This window comes from Trichosurus vulpecula, chromosome 4 (assembly GCF_011100635.1).
Source record: "Trichosurus vulpecula isolate mTriVul1 chromosome 4, mTriVul1.pri, whole genome shotgun sequence".
Lineage (NCBI taxonomy): Eukaryota > Metazoa > Chordata > Mammalia > Diprotodontia > Phalangeridae > Trichosurus > Trichosurus vulpecula.
The window spans coordinates 129,597,156-129,612,247 of NC_050576.1; the positions used below are offsets into that span (position 1 = coordinate 129,597,156).

Sequence of the window (15,092 nt, forward strand, 5' to 3'; positions counted from 1 at the left end):
CCAGTTTCACATCTCTTTGGGCTCCTAGTCCCAAACCAAGAAAATAACAGAAAAGTGAAATTGTATTGTAGGCATCCCCTTACTCCTTCCCTCCTCCTTATCTTCTCTTCCCAGGTATAATCTCTTCCTAAACTTCTCCTTGGGAATTCTGCCTTTGTCTAAGGAGCTATTCCACATGTAGACTGTATCTGGTAGATCTGCCTCATAATTAGCAAAGTTTGCAACTTTTGTTACTCTGCTATGTAAATTATTTTGCTCCATAAATGGGGAAGAAACATCAGTTGTCTCATGTGGGAGGGACAGTGATATTCTGGCTTATAGCTGTGTGGGGCATACTTTTTGCTGGCTTCTCTGTGAAAATTTGTTCCTCCTCGCCCTTCTGATTGTCATAAATGAGCCCAATAAGCTTGGTGTGGAAAGATTATTAAAACAAAGAGAGAACTGACTTTGTAGATAATATGAGGTTCTTGAGAAATAAACCCCAGATAGCCAAGACAAAAAAAACCCCAATAAAAATGGGACAGAGACATCAAGCCTGGCCAGCAGTGGGGGTGAGTGGAGAAGTGCGTGCGTGCGTGCGTGCGTGCGCGTGTGTGTGTGTGTGTGTGTGTGTGTGAAGAATACCTCAAATCCCAAGGAGAAAAAAACAGAAAAGAGCTAATTAGAGCTTGGTTGCAAGTCAAGTTAACCATCCACTTACTTGTCACCTTTTACTTTTCTTTAGCTAAAGCAGCTGGTGAATCATTTCTTTCTTTAACTCTTCATCCCCTTCAATTCCCCTCTTTCCCTTCCTCCAAACCCACAAAACAACCCAAAAACTAAGAAATATTCTTCCAGGAACTGTAACAAAGATCAGATGCATTCTCCATGTAAATCTCAGAGTGTGTTTCACCATTCTTCCATGCATTTATAGAATGACAATAGCTATTGAACTAGGGCTTTTCCCTGGTATTGGTGCTGGGTTGGACAATTTGGGAGGGGGGAGGGCCCATTCATAGGAAGGAATCAGGAAGTTCTAGCCTTGGCTCTGCTACTAGTTAATTAGTTTTCTCATCTTTAAAATGAGGGGTAGTGGACTAGATCAGGGCTTCTTAAATTTTTTCCACTTATGACCACTTTTTGAGTTTCAGCAGCTTGTTGGTGTCACATGGCCTGAGGGCATGTTCAGTGCAAAGTGCACATGCTATGTGATCTGAACCAAGGCTACAGTGAAGTTGCATGATGCAAAACGGGCAAGTGCTTCAAGAAACAGCTCAGATTCATTATGTGTTTGATTTTGAATTAATTTTTGGTCGTTGTGTGTTCAGAAACTTTTTACTGTTGCTAAATTTTTTGTGACCTCACATGAGGTTGTGGCCGAAGTTTAAGAAGTCCTGCACTAGATAACCGGCTTACATACTTTTCGGCTCTAACATTCAATGTGAATTTACTGAACAATTCAGTTCAGTGTGCATTTAAGTGTCAATTATATGCAAGGTACTGTACTAGGAGCTGGGGTTAGATAGCTAAAATATGATGTTATAACAAATATGACCCTACCCTCAAGGAATTTAGTCAATTTTAGTTTATAGATAGGAGTAATAAAAGATCGGAATATCATTCAACGTAATCCAGCTAATTCAATAACCATTTAAGTGCTTGCTACCAATAAAGCATTAGGCGTATAAGGACAAAATGGAAACCAGTGCTTCCCATCAAGGAGCTTACATTCTACTGTGGGAATGCAGCATGCTAGCAGTTAAGTGCATACAGTTATTCCTTCCACATTGAGACTTTCCCCATCTCAGTTTTGCTATATTGTGTATTTGCATAAGAAATTAAATGGGAATTTTTTGGGAGTTTTGCAGAAGCTGCAGACAACACGCGAAGTCCAGCAGATGACAAAGAAAAAGTTTAGAAACTCAGAAATGCATATAGAATTGTATAATATCAACCTAGTTTATCTTTCAGTATCATAATAATTCAGACTTCTTCTCTGGTACGAAAGGAGGGATTTTACCCAGATTTTCTAGATCACAGGAGGGTTGGGGATGGGGGATGGGTGTGTTGTACTTCTAACCCCGGAGATATGGATACATGATGATTTGAGGTAGGAGAGAGTATTAATAACAAGGGGAATCAGAAAGGCTTCCCTTCAGAGATGGTGTATGCACTGAATCTTGAAGGAAGTAAGAGATTCTAAAAGGCTTCATTAGGTGAGGAGGAAATGAATTCCAGGCACGGGGTGGGGGGTGGGGGGCACATGATGAGCTTATGCAAAGGCAGAGAAGAAGGAGAAAAGTACCTGGTAGGCCAGTTTGGCTGAGATGGAGAATGCATGAAAGGGAATAAGACACAATAAACCTAGAAAAAGTAGTTTGGAGCCAGATTGTAAAGTATTCTAAATGCCAAGCAAAGGAGTTTATATTTTATCCTTGAGGCAACAGACAAGAAGAAAAATATGAGATCTTTTGAAGTGGGGGCATGGGGAGGAAAGGGAATAGGGAGGGAATGGGAATAAGCATTTATTAAATGCTTACTGTGTACCTGATACTATGCTAATTATTTCATTTGATCTTCACAACAGCCCTGGGAAATAGGTGCTTATTATTATCCCTATTTTACAGATGAGAAAACATCTGTAAGATAAGATGAGGCAAACAGAGGTCAAGTGACTTGCCCAGAGTCACACAGCTAAGTAAGTATTTGAGGCCATATTTGAACTCAGGTCTTCCTGATTCCAGTACTAGTCCTTTACCTGCTGTGCCATCAATTGCCTTTTGAACAAGTAGAAGAACTTTAGGGGTAGGGGGAAGAGGAAGAGAAGAATCAAGGTTCACTCAGGGTTTGTGAACTTGGGTGACTGGATGGATGATGGTATCTTCAAGTAATAAAGACATGCAGACAAAATAATGAAGGAAAATTTAAAAAGGGAGGGAGCATTTTTAGTTGTGGAGAAAATGTGGCGTTTGAGGTGAGCCTTGCCACATATCCAGATTGTCTGGTTTAACATTTGTCGAATTTCTTTCCTTGTATTTGAGTCATATTTTTGAAAGGCCTTAGAATAATAGATTTTAGTAATTAGCAGGGAAAATCTACTCCCCTCTCATTTTACATATGAGGAAACTAAGTCTCAAAGGACTGAATGACTTACCCAAGGCCACACAGCTGGTTAATGGCAGGGCTAGGATTCAAGCGAAAGCCTTTTGATCCACAGAATTACAGAGTTTTGAATAGCTGTAATTGTTAGGAAGTTTGTCTAAATTGGCCTCCATGAAACTTCCATCTGTTCCTGGTTCTGCCCACTGGGACCAAAAAGAGCAAAACTAATAATTCTCTTCTCTGCGACAGCCTTTCATATACTGGAAAGCAGCGATCATGTTCCCTTGTGAGTCTTTTCTTCTCCAGGCAAAACATTTCCAGATCCTTCACCCGATCCTGGTGTGGCCTGAACTTGAGGCGCCTCACCATCTTGCTTACCTTTGAGTAAATTGTCTCCAGCTTCTCAGTGGCTTTTCTAAGTGTCCGGAAACTAACACTGTACTCCAGAAGTCATCTGAGCAGATCAGGGAAGTTCTGACTCTTGATGCAGACTATTTTTTTTTAACTGTCATTGTTATATTACCACCAGAACTCTCAAATCATTTCCTCAAGGGGCTCACAGTCCAATGGGGGAGACAACATGCAAAAACTCTGCACGAATAAGCTATATACAGAATAAATAGGAAATGATGAACAGAAGGAAGGCAGTAGGATTAAGAGGGGTTGGGAAAGGCTTCCTGTGGAAGGTGGGGTTTTAGCTAGGACTTGAAGGAGGTCAAGCAAGCCAGGAGGTTGAAATGAGGAGAGAGAGTGTGCCTTGCATGGTAAAAATACCCAGAGTTGGGAGATGGAGTGTCTAGCTCAAGGGATAGTAAGGAGACCAGTGTGTTAGCTGTCCCTCCTAGCTTAGTGGCACGCAATACATTTTTCCAAGCCATTGATAAAAAATGTTAAACAGTGCAATACCCAGTACGAATCCTGGAATCTAACTTAGTAGATATGTGTTGACATTTTTAACCCCCTTTCTTTTCAGTTAAAAGTCTTTTTGTAGATTTATAAAAAACTAGGCAAATACATTTTTTTTAACTAGCCATTGTCATATAATATGCCATTCCTGGACAAGATCCTATCATTTTTATATTTTAAAGGATGGACCAGAATCCAAAATCTATTCTCAGATATCATTTTCTTAATTAGTTATCTGTTTACTATACAAATCTCCCATTAGTCAATTCTCTAATTATGCAGAGTTTAGATTATCTGTGGCACGTATGGATTTAAATTTTAGAAAAAGATTTTTAAACTAACAATAGTAAGTTACAACAGTAACAATCTCATAATTGCCAGATCTTATGGTCTTTCCTCCTCCTTTGAGACCTATCTGCTATATCTGACACTGTTGACCCAACTATCTTCTTAGATACTTCCTCCTTTCTGGATGCTCATCACACAACTCTCTCCTATCTCTCTTCCTACTTGTCTGACTGCTCCTCTATTTCCTTTTTTGGCTCATCAGCCATATTACTGCCATAACACTATGGCTATCTCCTAAGGCAGAGGTGGGGAACCTGTGGTTTCCAGACCACATGTGGCTCTCTAGGTCCTCAAGTATGGCCCTTTGACTGAATGCAAACTTCACAAAACAAATTACTTTATTAAGGATTAAGGAAGCATTTCAATCTTTTTTTTTTCCTTTTGCTGTTTCTTCAGGATGCCTGAGGGTTTGTTGTCCCTCCAAGATGGAATTCAAGATATTTGAATTCCTTTTATTAAAGGGATTTGTTCTGTGAAGTTTGCATTCAGTCAAAGGGCTGTACTTGAGGACCTAGAGGGCCACATGTGGCCCCAAGGCCACAGGTTCCCCACCCCTGTCTTAAGGTTTTATACTAGTCTTTCTTCTATTCATCTCTCATTCATTCTTCCCTGGGCTCCACTCTTATCTCTGGATTTGACTTCTCACCCTGTAGGATGAGGCCATCCCTGTGCCTCCTTTCTGTGATTGGTCAGTTGCTCTTAGAGCCACCATTTTGTAGAAAGTGTCTAGGCCAGCTATGTTCACTCCTTTATTCTTTATTATTTCTTGATTTCTCATAAAGTCATTAGCTTCCATTAGCTCCATTCTAATTTTTAAGGAGTTATTTTCTTCAGTGAGCTTTTGGACCTCCTTTTCCATTTGGCCAGTTCCGCTTTTTACGGCATTCTTCTCATTGGCTTTTTGGAACTCTTATACCATTTGGCCTAGTCTGTTTTTTAGGGTATTTTTTTCCTTCAGTATTTTTTGGTGTCTTTTTTTTTTAACGAGCTGTTGACTTGTTTTTCATGATTTTCTTGCATCATTCTCATTTTTCTTCCCAATTTTTCCTCTACCTCTCTTACTTGATTTTCAAAATCCTTTTTGAGCTCTTCATTGACCTGAGACCAATTCACATTTTTCTTGTAGGCATTGGATATAGGAGCTTTGACTTTGTTGTCTTCTGAGTGTGTGTTTTGATCTTCCTTGTCACCGTAGTAACTTTCAATAGTTTTTCCCCGCCCTTTGCCCATTTTTCCCAGCCTATCAGTTGACTTTTAACTCTTTGTTAAAGTAGAGCCACTCCTCCATTCTTCTGTGAGCTCTGCTCTACACTCTTCAGACTTCTTTCTCCACCATGTCTCCACATACCCATTCCTTTCCCTTTACAGTTTCCTTTTCTATATTATTTTCCCCTAGTAGAATGTAAGCTCCTTGAGGGCAGATATTTTCTTTCTTTTGGCTTGTATTCGTATTTTTAGCACTTAGCACAGTGCATGGACCATAGTAAACACTTAAATAAATGCTTGTTGCCTTGTCTTGACTCTCTACATTCCCTTTCTTAGTAACCTCATCTACTTCCAGGGGTTTAACTATCATCAGATGACTCACAGATGTCTATACCCAGCCCTAGTTTCTCCCCTGAGCTTCAGTCCTGCTTTACCAAATATCAGGTCATTCATTGTATTTGTATTCCTGGCACCCAGCACAGTACCTGGCACATAGTAGGTGCTTAATAAATATTGGGTGTATAAATGATCAATGTGGGTGAATCACATAGGCAGCAACTTAAACAAAAAGGGAAGCTTTTTGGACCAGTGCTTCGCATCTTTCTAAGAGTGGATTTTGCACACATACCTTGCACACATATGTTGATTCCCAACTTGCAGTGGGAGGGCAAACCTCCATCTCTTTCATTTAGCCCAAACCACAGAAGACAACAAATGTAACGGGGAGCTGAGGAGTAACCCTAGAAAGGAAGTAAATGGTAAATGGAAAACCGAACAAAACCTTCAGCGGTGGACAGGGCATCGGACTGCAGGCTGGAGACCTGGATTCTAATTCCACCTTAGTCACTAATATGCTGTATAATCTCAGGAAACAAGCAAAAGAAAAACCACACCCTACATGTGTGAAGGTTTATGGCCAGCCCACATAACCTTGTTTTCCTCAAACCACTGGGTATTTTTGCTTTTCTTTGCAGAGTGGTGTAGAGAGAACATATTTGCTAGATCATCTTAAGACACAGTTATCAAGTTCATTGTCAAGTGCAAAGTGTAACATTGAGCAAGGATGCTTAAAATGGAAATGTTTAGAGAACTGTTTTAGTTTGTGGCTGCTTTATTTTAACTGCACAATGTTACTAAATTAGTGACTAAAAAAAAAGGCCCATACTAGAAAGCTTTTCTTCCTTGGTAGCACCTGCCAATGCCTTAACTCTTCTGGCAAAACCTTTAAATACAGGCGTGTCTCTTCACCACTCTGACGTTGTGTGTGGTTACTTTTAAGGTGGGGGAAATGGGGTAGATTGACCTCTAAGGCCTCTCAGAAAAGAAATGATTCTGTTTTGTGGTTCAGTTGAAAGGGTGATTGAATTTAGATAGAAGGGACCTAAATAATGATGATGATGAATGTATCATGAATGTCCAGTGCTTAGTACAGAGCCTGGCACATGGCTGGTTGGTTGCTGTCCATTCCCAAAAAGGATCAAAGTGATATCACTCTGCTAGACTCAAGGTACTGTCCGATCAGACCAATACAAGCTTGGAATGCTCTACCATAAGTCAGGCACAAATAGTCCATGTGAACATTTGGGGATGATTATCTAAATTTGCACACCTTGTGTTTCTTTTGAGCTACTTCAATTCTGCTTTGCTCATAATAGGCATATAATAAATGTTCGTTGATTAATAATAATAGCTAATATTGATGATGCTTACTATGTGCCAGATGCTGTGTTAGGTGCTTTACAATTGCGATCTCATTTGATCTTCAGAACAACCATGGGAGGTAGGTGCTATTATTATCCCCGTTTTACAGATGTGGAAACTGAGGAAGAGGGTAAGTGACTTGCCCAGGCTCATACAACTAGGTAAGTGTCTGAGGCTAGATCTGAATTTGAATCCTTGCCGCATGCACTGTGCGCTGTGGTGCCACCTCCCTGCCCCATATTGATGTTAAACAATTGCTAAAGTGTGGGCCCTGCAGTTACCCTCACCCCTGATTCCAGGCACCTCTGATAGTAGATTCCAGCTTCATCATTAGTCTTTCCAATAAAAAACCTCAGCAGTTGTCCTTCTCGCTTGCTTTTGGAAGGCCTTTGTAAGCCAACAAGAAATCTATAACACTTTCTGAGGCGGTGAGGAGGGACACTCCCTGCATCTCGACTAATCTCTCCTGGCTCAGTATAAATAAATGGGACTTTTGTCAAGCTGGGGGTGCTGTGTGATTTATCACAAAGTGCCCAATGGATGCCCTGTGGCTGGCTCCACTGACCGTATTACTCACCAAGCTTGGAGCTGGATATCATGTGGTACGGCATTTTGTTCTTGGAATAGGTCATATTAAACCAATAAGAGACCTGTCCTTGGTCCAGTACTGTAACAGATTTCCTGCATTCCTCACACTTGCCCAAGAGACGTATTTGTTCCTTTTTCTGATTTGTCTAGGGGGCCTGCTGGCTTTTTCTGCAGCTGTCCTCTCATATTGCCTCCTGACAGACAGCGGCATTCGGGACAATTGTTCAGGAGGTGGACTGTCACTTTCTCTTTGTGGTCCCAGGCGCCTTTTGTTATTGATGAATGGGAAAAAAGGAAGCATTTCAACCTTTTTTTCTCTTTCCTTTTGCCGCTTCTTCAGTATGCCGGAGGGTTAGTCATCCCTCCAAGATGGAATTCAAGATATATGAATTTGTGGGCCAAACTGATGCATTTTTCTGCCCTAACAATAAATGAAATGAAAGACCCATTGTAGGGACTTGGGAGAAATGCTTGACAATGGTGCCTGTGGAGAGGGATGCATCACAGTCTGACAAAGCAAGCACAGGCAATGAGTGCCAGAGACCCCAAACTAATATGGATCACATCAAGAAAAATCAATGGCCCTTCCTTTGTCAGGTTTTCAATTATATTCCAAACAACCCTGAAAACCCTGCAAGAAAGCCAAAACTGCACTAATGAAAGCATCCAGGTGAAGCTTCTACACCAAGGCACTGGAAGAGGTCATCTAGTTCGGCTTCTAGTGGCTACTACAGAATCACTTTGATTCCATAAGCATTTATTTTATTTTTGTTTTTTTCAGTATTTTTTTGGGTCTCCTTTAGCAGGTCATTGACTTGTTTTTCATGGTTTTCTTGCATCATTCTCATTTCTCTTCCCAATTTTTCCTCTACTTTTCTAACTTGCTTTTCCAAATCCTTTCTGAGCTCTTCCATGGCCTGAGACCAGTTCATGTTTTTCTTGGAGGCTTTTGATGTAGGCTATTTGACTTTGTTGACTTCTTCCAGCTGTATGTTTTGGTCTTGTCACCAAAGAAAGATTCCAAAGTCTGAGACTGAATCTGAGTCCATTTTTGCTGCCTGGCCATGTTCCCAGCCAACTTACTTGACCCTTGAGTTTTTTGTCGGGGTATGACTGCTTGTAAAGAGTACTTTGTTCCAAGCTTGAGGGGATGCGCTGTTGTTTTCAGAGCTATTTCTATACAGCCAGCTCTGCCATACCAGCACTCCTCCTCCCCCAGGAACCCCCAACCTGGACCTGACTCAGATCTTAAGCAGGCTCTGCACTACTGCTCTGATCCACCACTTAATTCCTCTCACCAGGTGGGCCTGGGGCCAGAAGCAACTGCAGCTGTAGTTCTGTAGCTACACCACCCCCCACGACACCCCCCCCCCCGGGGTGGTGGCCCAACTGCGAACTCCTTTCACTCTGTCCCCACAGCTTTTCCCACTAACCTCTGTTGTCTTTGGTGTTTGTAGGCTGAGAAATCTGGTAACTACCACAGATCACTGATTCAGGACGCTAGGGTCTGTTCCCCCCGGCTCCTGGTCTGGTTGGTCCTGCCGCTGCCCACTCTGGGCTCAGCTCCCCTCTGCTCCCAGCTCCATGTGTGATAGACCTCACCCAGTGATCATCCTGCCGTCCTGGCTTGGAGCCTTGCTTCCCTTTGCTATTTTGTAGGTTCTACAGTTCTAGAATTTGTTCAGAGCCATTTTTTATAGGTTTTTGGAGGGACCTGGTGGGGAGCTCACTCAAGTCTCTGCTTTCCAGCTGCCATCTTGTCTCCCTCCATAAGCATTTATTAAGCACCTAGTATTTCCAGGCAGCTGGGTGGCATAGTAGCTAGACCTGAGTTCAAATCCAGCTTCAGATACGTACTAGTTCTATGATCTGGGCAAGTCACTTAGCTGCCATCTGCCTCAGTTTCTTCATCTGTAAAATGAGACTAATAATAGCAACTAATGGGATAAAGTACTTTGCAGATCTCGAAGTGGTCTGTAAATGGTTAGCTGCTGTAATTATTATTATTGGTATCATTCCAGGCACTGTGACAATTGTTGAGGGTACAAAGATAAAAATCTCTAGAAACTTCCCTCAGAGGCTACCTTGTCCAAATCATACCCTCCTTTCACTCCTCTACCCAAGAGACGATGAAGGTCTAGCCCTCCTATTGAGCCAACCGAGGCTTGTTTGCTCCTCTGAGGCAGCCTTTTGCTGCGTAGGAAGAGGGATCAGCATGTAAGGGTGATGGAGAGGCAGTTTGGGATAGAGCATTGAGGACAAACTCAAGTGGAAACAGATCCGTGATGGACACATGTGGACTTAGAAAGCCACAAATCAACATTATCTAGGTTGTATTGTATTTCTATTTTTTTTTTTAACATTTCCCAGTTTCATTTTACAAAATCTGGTTTGGGCTGCCCTCCATATTTCCATGTGTCAGTAGATTGTCATCTCTGTTATAAAGGATAGAGTTTTGGACTTGGATTCAGGGAGACCTGAGTTCAGATCCTGCCTCAGATATTTACTAGCTATGGGACCATCAGTAAGTCAATTAATTTCTCTGAGCCTCAGGTTTCTAATCTGTAAAATGGAGTCGTGATACCTCACAGGATTGTTAACGATACCTAAACGAGGTCACATATGTAGTAAATAAAGTGCTTTGTAAACCTTTAATCCCTCTTGTGATGAGAGGTGAGGAGGAGGGAAAGGAAATATGCATTTATTAAGTACCTACCGTGTGCCAGGTATTTTACACAAGTTATCTCATTTGATTCTCACAACAACCTCGCGAGGTAGGTGCTATTATTATCCCATTTTACAGTTGAGGAAACTCAAACAGGCAGAGTTTAAGTGACTTGCCTAGTGTCACACAGCTAGTAGTATCTGAGGCTGGGTTTGAGCTCAGGTCGTCCTGACTCTAGGTCCACCCTGTTGCAATACCTACTTGCTTCTTTTATTGATTATAATAAAGTGACTGAGTAACCACTACCTAACTGCCTTTTTGGGGGGCCAGTCCAAGGAAAGTCCCAAAATGATACTGAAAACTCTCAGTGTATGCACCACTATTTCTTATCTTCTCCTTTGAGAGAGGCCAGACTAAGAAGCTAGTGGAAGAGAAACAACGATTCCATGAAGAGAATTTCCCAGCCGGTCTAAGAAGAGCTGAATCCCTGCTGAGCCTATAAATCTGTTAGTAACTTGGGCTCTATAAGAAACTCAGTCTGAAACTGGTTTACCGTGAGATGGAAGTCTGCAGTCTGAAATTCTTTAGCTCAGAGCAGCCAGCCCCCAAGATCAGAGCCCTGAAAAGAGCCCCCCAGAGCCCCACATCCTACATCACAGTGGTCTAGGAGTAACTCAGCACTCAGACTGTCGCTGATCGGACTCTTAGAGATCTCTTGGGGTTCCTCAAGCTTCTCCTGTCACATAGTAGAGCAATTATTCCCTTCATCATCAGAAAATTCTTCCTCAGGTCCCAACTGAATTGTTTCTCACTTTAGCAGCATTTCTTCTACCTATCATATAAAATTAAAATTTCTCATCCAAAGCTTACCCAACTTCATGGACTGTATTTTTTGTTTCCCCCACTTTTGCTCAAGTCAAGCTAATTTTCTTGCTGTCCCTTACTCATTCTTGCCTTGATGCCTCTGTAATTTATCATTCCTTTCACGCAGGATTCACCCTGTACAACATTCTCTGCAAATTCACGTCCTTTTCTTCCCAAAAGCAGATTTCACCTTCTCTGGGAAGCCTTCAGTGATTTACTTTCCTTCCTGTTCCCCACTCTCCTTGATACCCCACTTTTGTTTTCAGTATGTGCTGTTTATTTGAACTTATTGTGCTTAATAAATGAATTTTTAGAGTTGTTTTGTGTTTTTTCTCTCCTCGGTTAATATTGGTAGCAAATATTCCCAAGGCGTGGGAATGATTTCACAGTACTTTCGCATACATTCTCTCATGTGATCATCACAGCAATCCTGCTATGTGGGCAGTACAAATATTATTATCCCCATTTTACAAGTGAAGAAACTGAGAGTCACAGAGGAGAAGCGACTTGTTCAGGATCACAAGCCTGACAGGTGGAAGACCCAAGAGTGAAATCAAGGTAAATTCTTACAGAGTACCAGGATCTCTGAGCTGGAAGGGGCCTCTAAAGTTCTCCTGCTCTGTACCTGGACAGAAATTCTCTCTCTGATAACCCTGGCAGGGTTCACTCCATCTCTGATCTCTGGGGACTGGGGACCCATTCTATTTTTGTAAAACCTTCATTGTGAGGAAGTTTTCATTATTTAAATTAATTTTAAATAATTTCATTATTTAAATCTAACTTTTTGATATTCTCCTTTTGCTGTTAGTTTAGTCCTTGAGGGCCAAGTGGAACAAATATGACTTCTATTCCATATGACAGACTTTCAGATATTTGAAGAACCTGTTATACCTCCTCTAAAATCTCTTTTCCAGGCTAACCACAAATGAATGAATATATGAATGAATGAATGAATGAATCAGTGAATGGAAAAGCATTTTTTAAGAGCTTACTACATCCCAAACACTCTATTAAGCACTCAAAATATAAAAGCAAAGATGTCACTACTCTCAAGGATGGTTCTTATGGTGGAAATAACATACTGATGTTAGCCTGGGAGGATCACATTGGTATGGAAAGTTGAAGGAATGGTGAGTGAGGCCACAGTGGAGTAGACTGACACAGTCAACCCAAGGATGCTGGCTGAGTGAATTTGATCATGATCCCAGAGTTGGGGATGGGAATGAGGGGATGTGGCAACAAGGCTACTGGTGAAGCTGTTTAGAAGATGGTTGAAGAGTAGGAAACATGGCAGGGGAAGAGGGAGACTGCCTGAAATAGTAGATCAGGTGAGGCAGTCCCCGATCAGGATAGTGATTTTCTGATCTTTATTCGCTTCACCATCTACCTTGACTTCTTCACAAATGTCCTTCCTAACAGTGGTGCTCAGAGGTGAACCCGGTACTTCAGACGTGGTAACAGTAATCTAGTTGTAAGCTATTTGAGAACAGGATCTAGTGTTCTCGTCCCCTTTTGGAGAACTTTCATTTCACTTCAATACTTTTAAGTGGGTTAGAGCTATTTTGGGATACTCTCTTCTTGGGATGGTGTGTTTAGAGGGAGTAATGGGAGGAGAAGTGGGGAAGGGCAGGTGAGGAAGAAGAGTTAGATGAGGGAAGGAGATTATTGTTCCCCTTTTCCTCTCCTTTGCATCCCAAGCACTGGTAGTAATAGACATAACAAGAATAAGGGATAAGGGATTGGGAAAGTATATCTATTTTCCAAAGTGCTCAGTGAAGCCCTTGCCTTGTCAAAAATGTTTGGTGTTAAGCTTTTGATTAGAGAGATAACTTTTGGGATATGGGGACAGTTTATTCAGGCTCTTTCCCTCTCCTCTGCTCCCCTCCTCCCAAGCCCTGTGAATCTCATTGGTGTTATTTTATTGTATATCCACACACATATACATACATGTGTACACATATCCACATATGTGTGTGTTTATATATCCAATGGCTGCAGTTGATTTGTATACATTTATTTCCAGCTTATACCTTCCCTCCCATGGAATGTAAGCTCCTCAAGAGTGGAGATAGTTTCTCATTTTGTTTTTATATCTTCAGTGCCTAGCACAATGCCTGGCATATTGCAGGGCCTATGAAATGCTTGGTGAATTGATTTGGATTTTTCTCCTTCTTGCTGGGTGTAAAGGCCATTTCTTTTTCCCTTAGTATCTCCAGTCAAGAATGAGGCACCAGCATACAGAGTACATGAAATTCAAATCAATTGAATGTTTTGACTAATTAGCTGGTATGTTGAAGTTTGCCCCTAATGATAGGAAAGGATCTTGGGAGATTTTGAATCTCAGCTGTCTAGCAATACTCTTGAACACAGATAATTGAGAGTTGACTAAAAATGTAAAGATTGGCAGGGGATGGGTGTTATAATGTTGGACCTGGCTGAGAAAAAGCTATTTGTGTGTGTGTGTGTGTGTGTGTGTGTGTGTGTGTGTGTATGTGTGTGAGAGAGAGAGAGAGAGAGAGAGAGAGAGAGAGAGAGAGAGAGAGAGAGATATTTGATAAAAACTGTTAATGAAAATAAGCTTCATTACAAGTTATAAATACATACAAAGATGCCTGGAACAGTTTTAATCATTTATCCAAAAATTTTTAAAATCATTCTATGGTAAACTCAACACCTGAAATCTACAGTCTTCATCTGAAAAGTAACCGTCTGCATTCTTAATTTTTTAGTAGGCTGATCAGTCTTCTGTATTTATAACTTATGCATTTTAAATTGGCTCTAAAGCATGAGAGGAGAGGAGAAGGAAGGATAATAGTAAGGGAAAGTCATGGGGATCTATTTCTAAAGAAATGACATTTGACACTGCAAAGATTATGCCCAATTGTTTTTCTTTATATGCTACTTTTCCTTCACCAGTCATGCGATTGTAATTCCCCAGGTTGTGGGAGGCTCACTTCCAGGGTAATTGGGATACAGAGGTACTGAGGATGTAGCCATTTTGAAGCATCAATCAACCAGTTGGAGCTAGGCTTCTAAGGAGAGACATGGGACCAGGTATCCCCAGATCAGGCCAAAGAACTGGCATTGTCATTGGCTAGTAGGAGGATAATGTGGGGGAAATGAGGGCACCTGCTGAGTTTTAAGAGGTAAGCAGTTGAATGGGACAATGAGAAAAATTAATGAAAGTAGACAGGAGGAGAGAGGTGAAAACAAGACTAGTTCGATGGAAGAAAGCGGTCTTTGTTGCTAATTAGATCTTTTCACTTGTCACCTCAAACTCAATGCTGTATGTTGAAAAGAGAGCTTATCACTTTCTCCATCAAACTAGTTTTCCCTTCTGACTTTCTTATTTCTCTTGTTAGTACCAAGGTTCTCTACATTACCCTTGCTTCCTACATTCAGTTACCTAGCCCTAGATCTAGGACATGGAAGGACCATCTAGTCTATCCTCCACTTAATTTATGAATAAAGAAATTGAAGCCCCAGGAGGTTTAGTGATTCATCTAAGGTTACACAGGTGTAAGCAGTGGGAATAGGATTTGAATTCAGGTCCTCTGGTTTCAGGGCCAGTGTTCTTTCCATCGTAAAACACTGTCTCCCTTGTCCTATTGATTTTTACTTTGTGATGTCTTTCTTATCATACTTTCCTCTCCTGCATGGTATGATGGAAGGAATACTGGATTTGGAGTCAGAAGAACTCAAATTCTAGCCCTCCCATTTATTAGGCAAGTCA

At 41.3% G+C, this 15,092-nt stretch overlaps 1 protein-coding gene across 1 annotated transcript in view; it reads left to right on the forward strand.

The window, feature by feature from the left end:
• The window catches only part of CNIH3 (cornichon family AMPA receptor auxiliary protein 3), a 179,924-nt gene that overhangs the window by 39,591 nt on the left and 125,241 nt on the right, over nucleotides 1-15,092 (forward strand). The gene's annotated exons all lie outside the window — the stretch shown is intronic.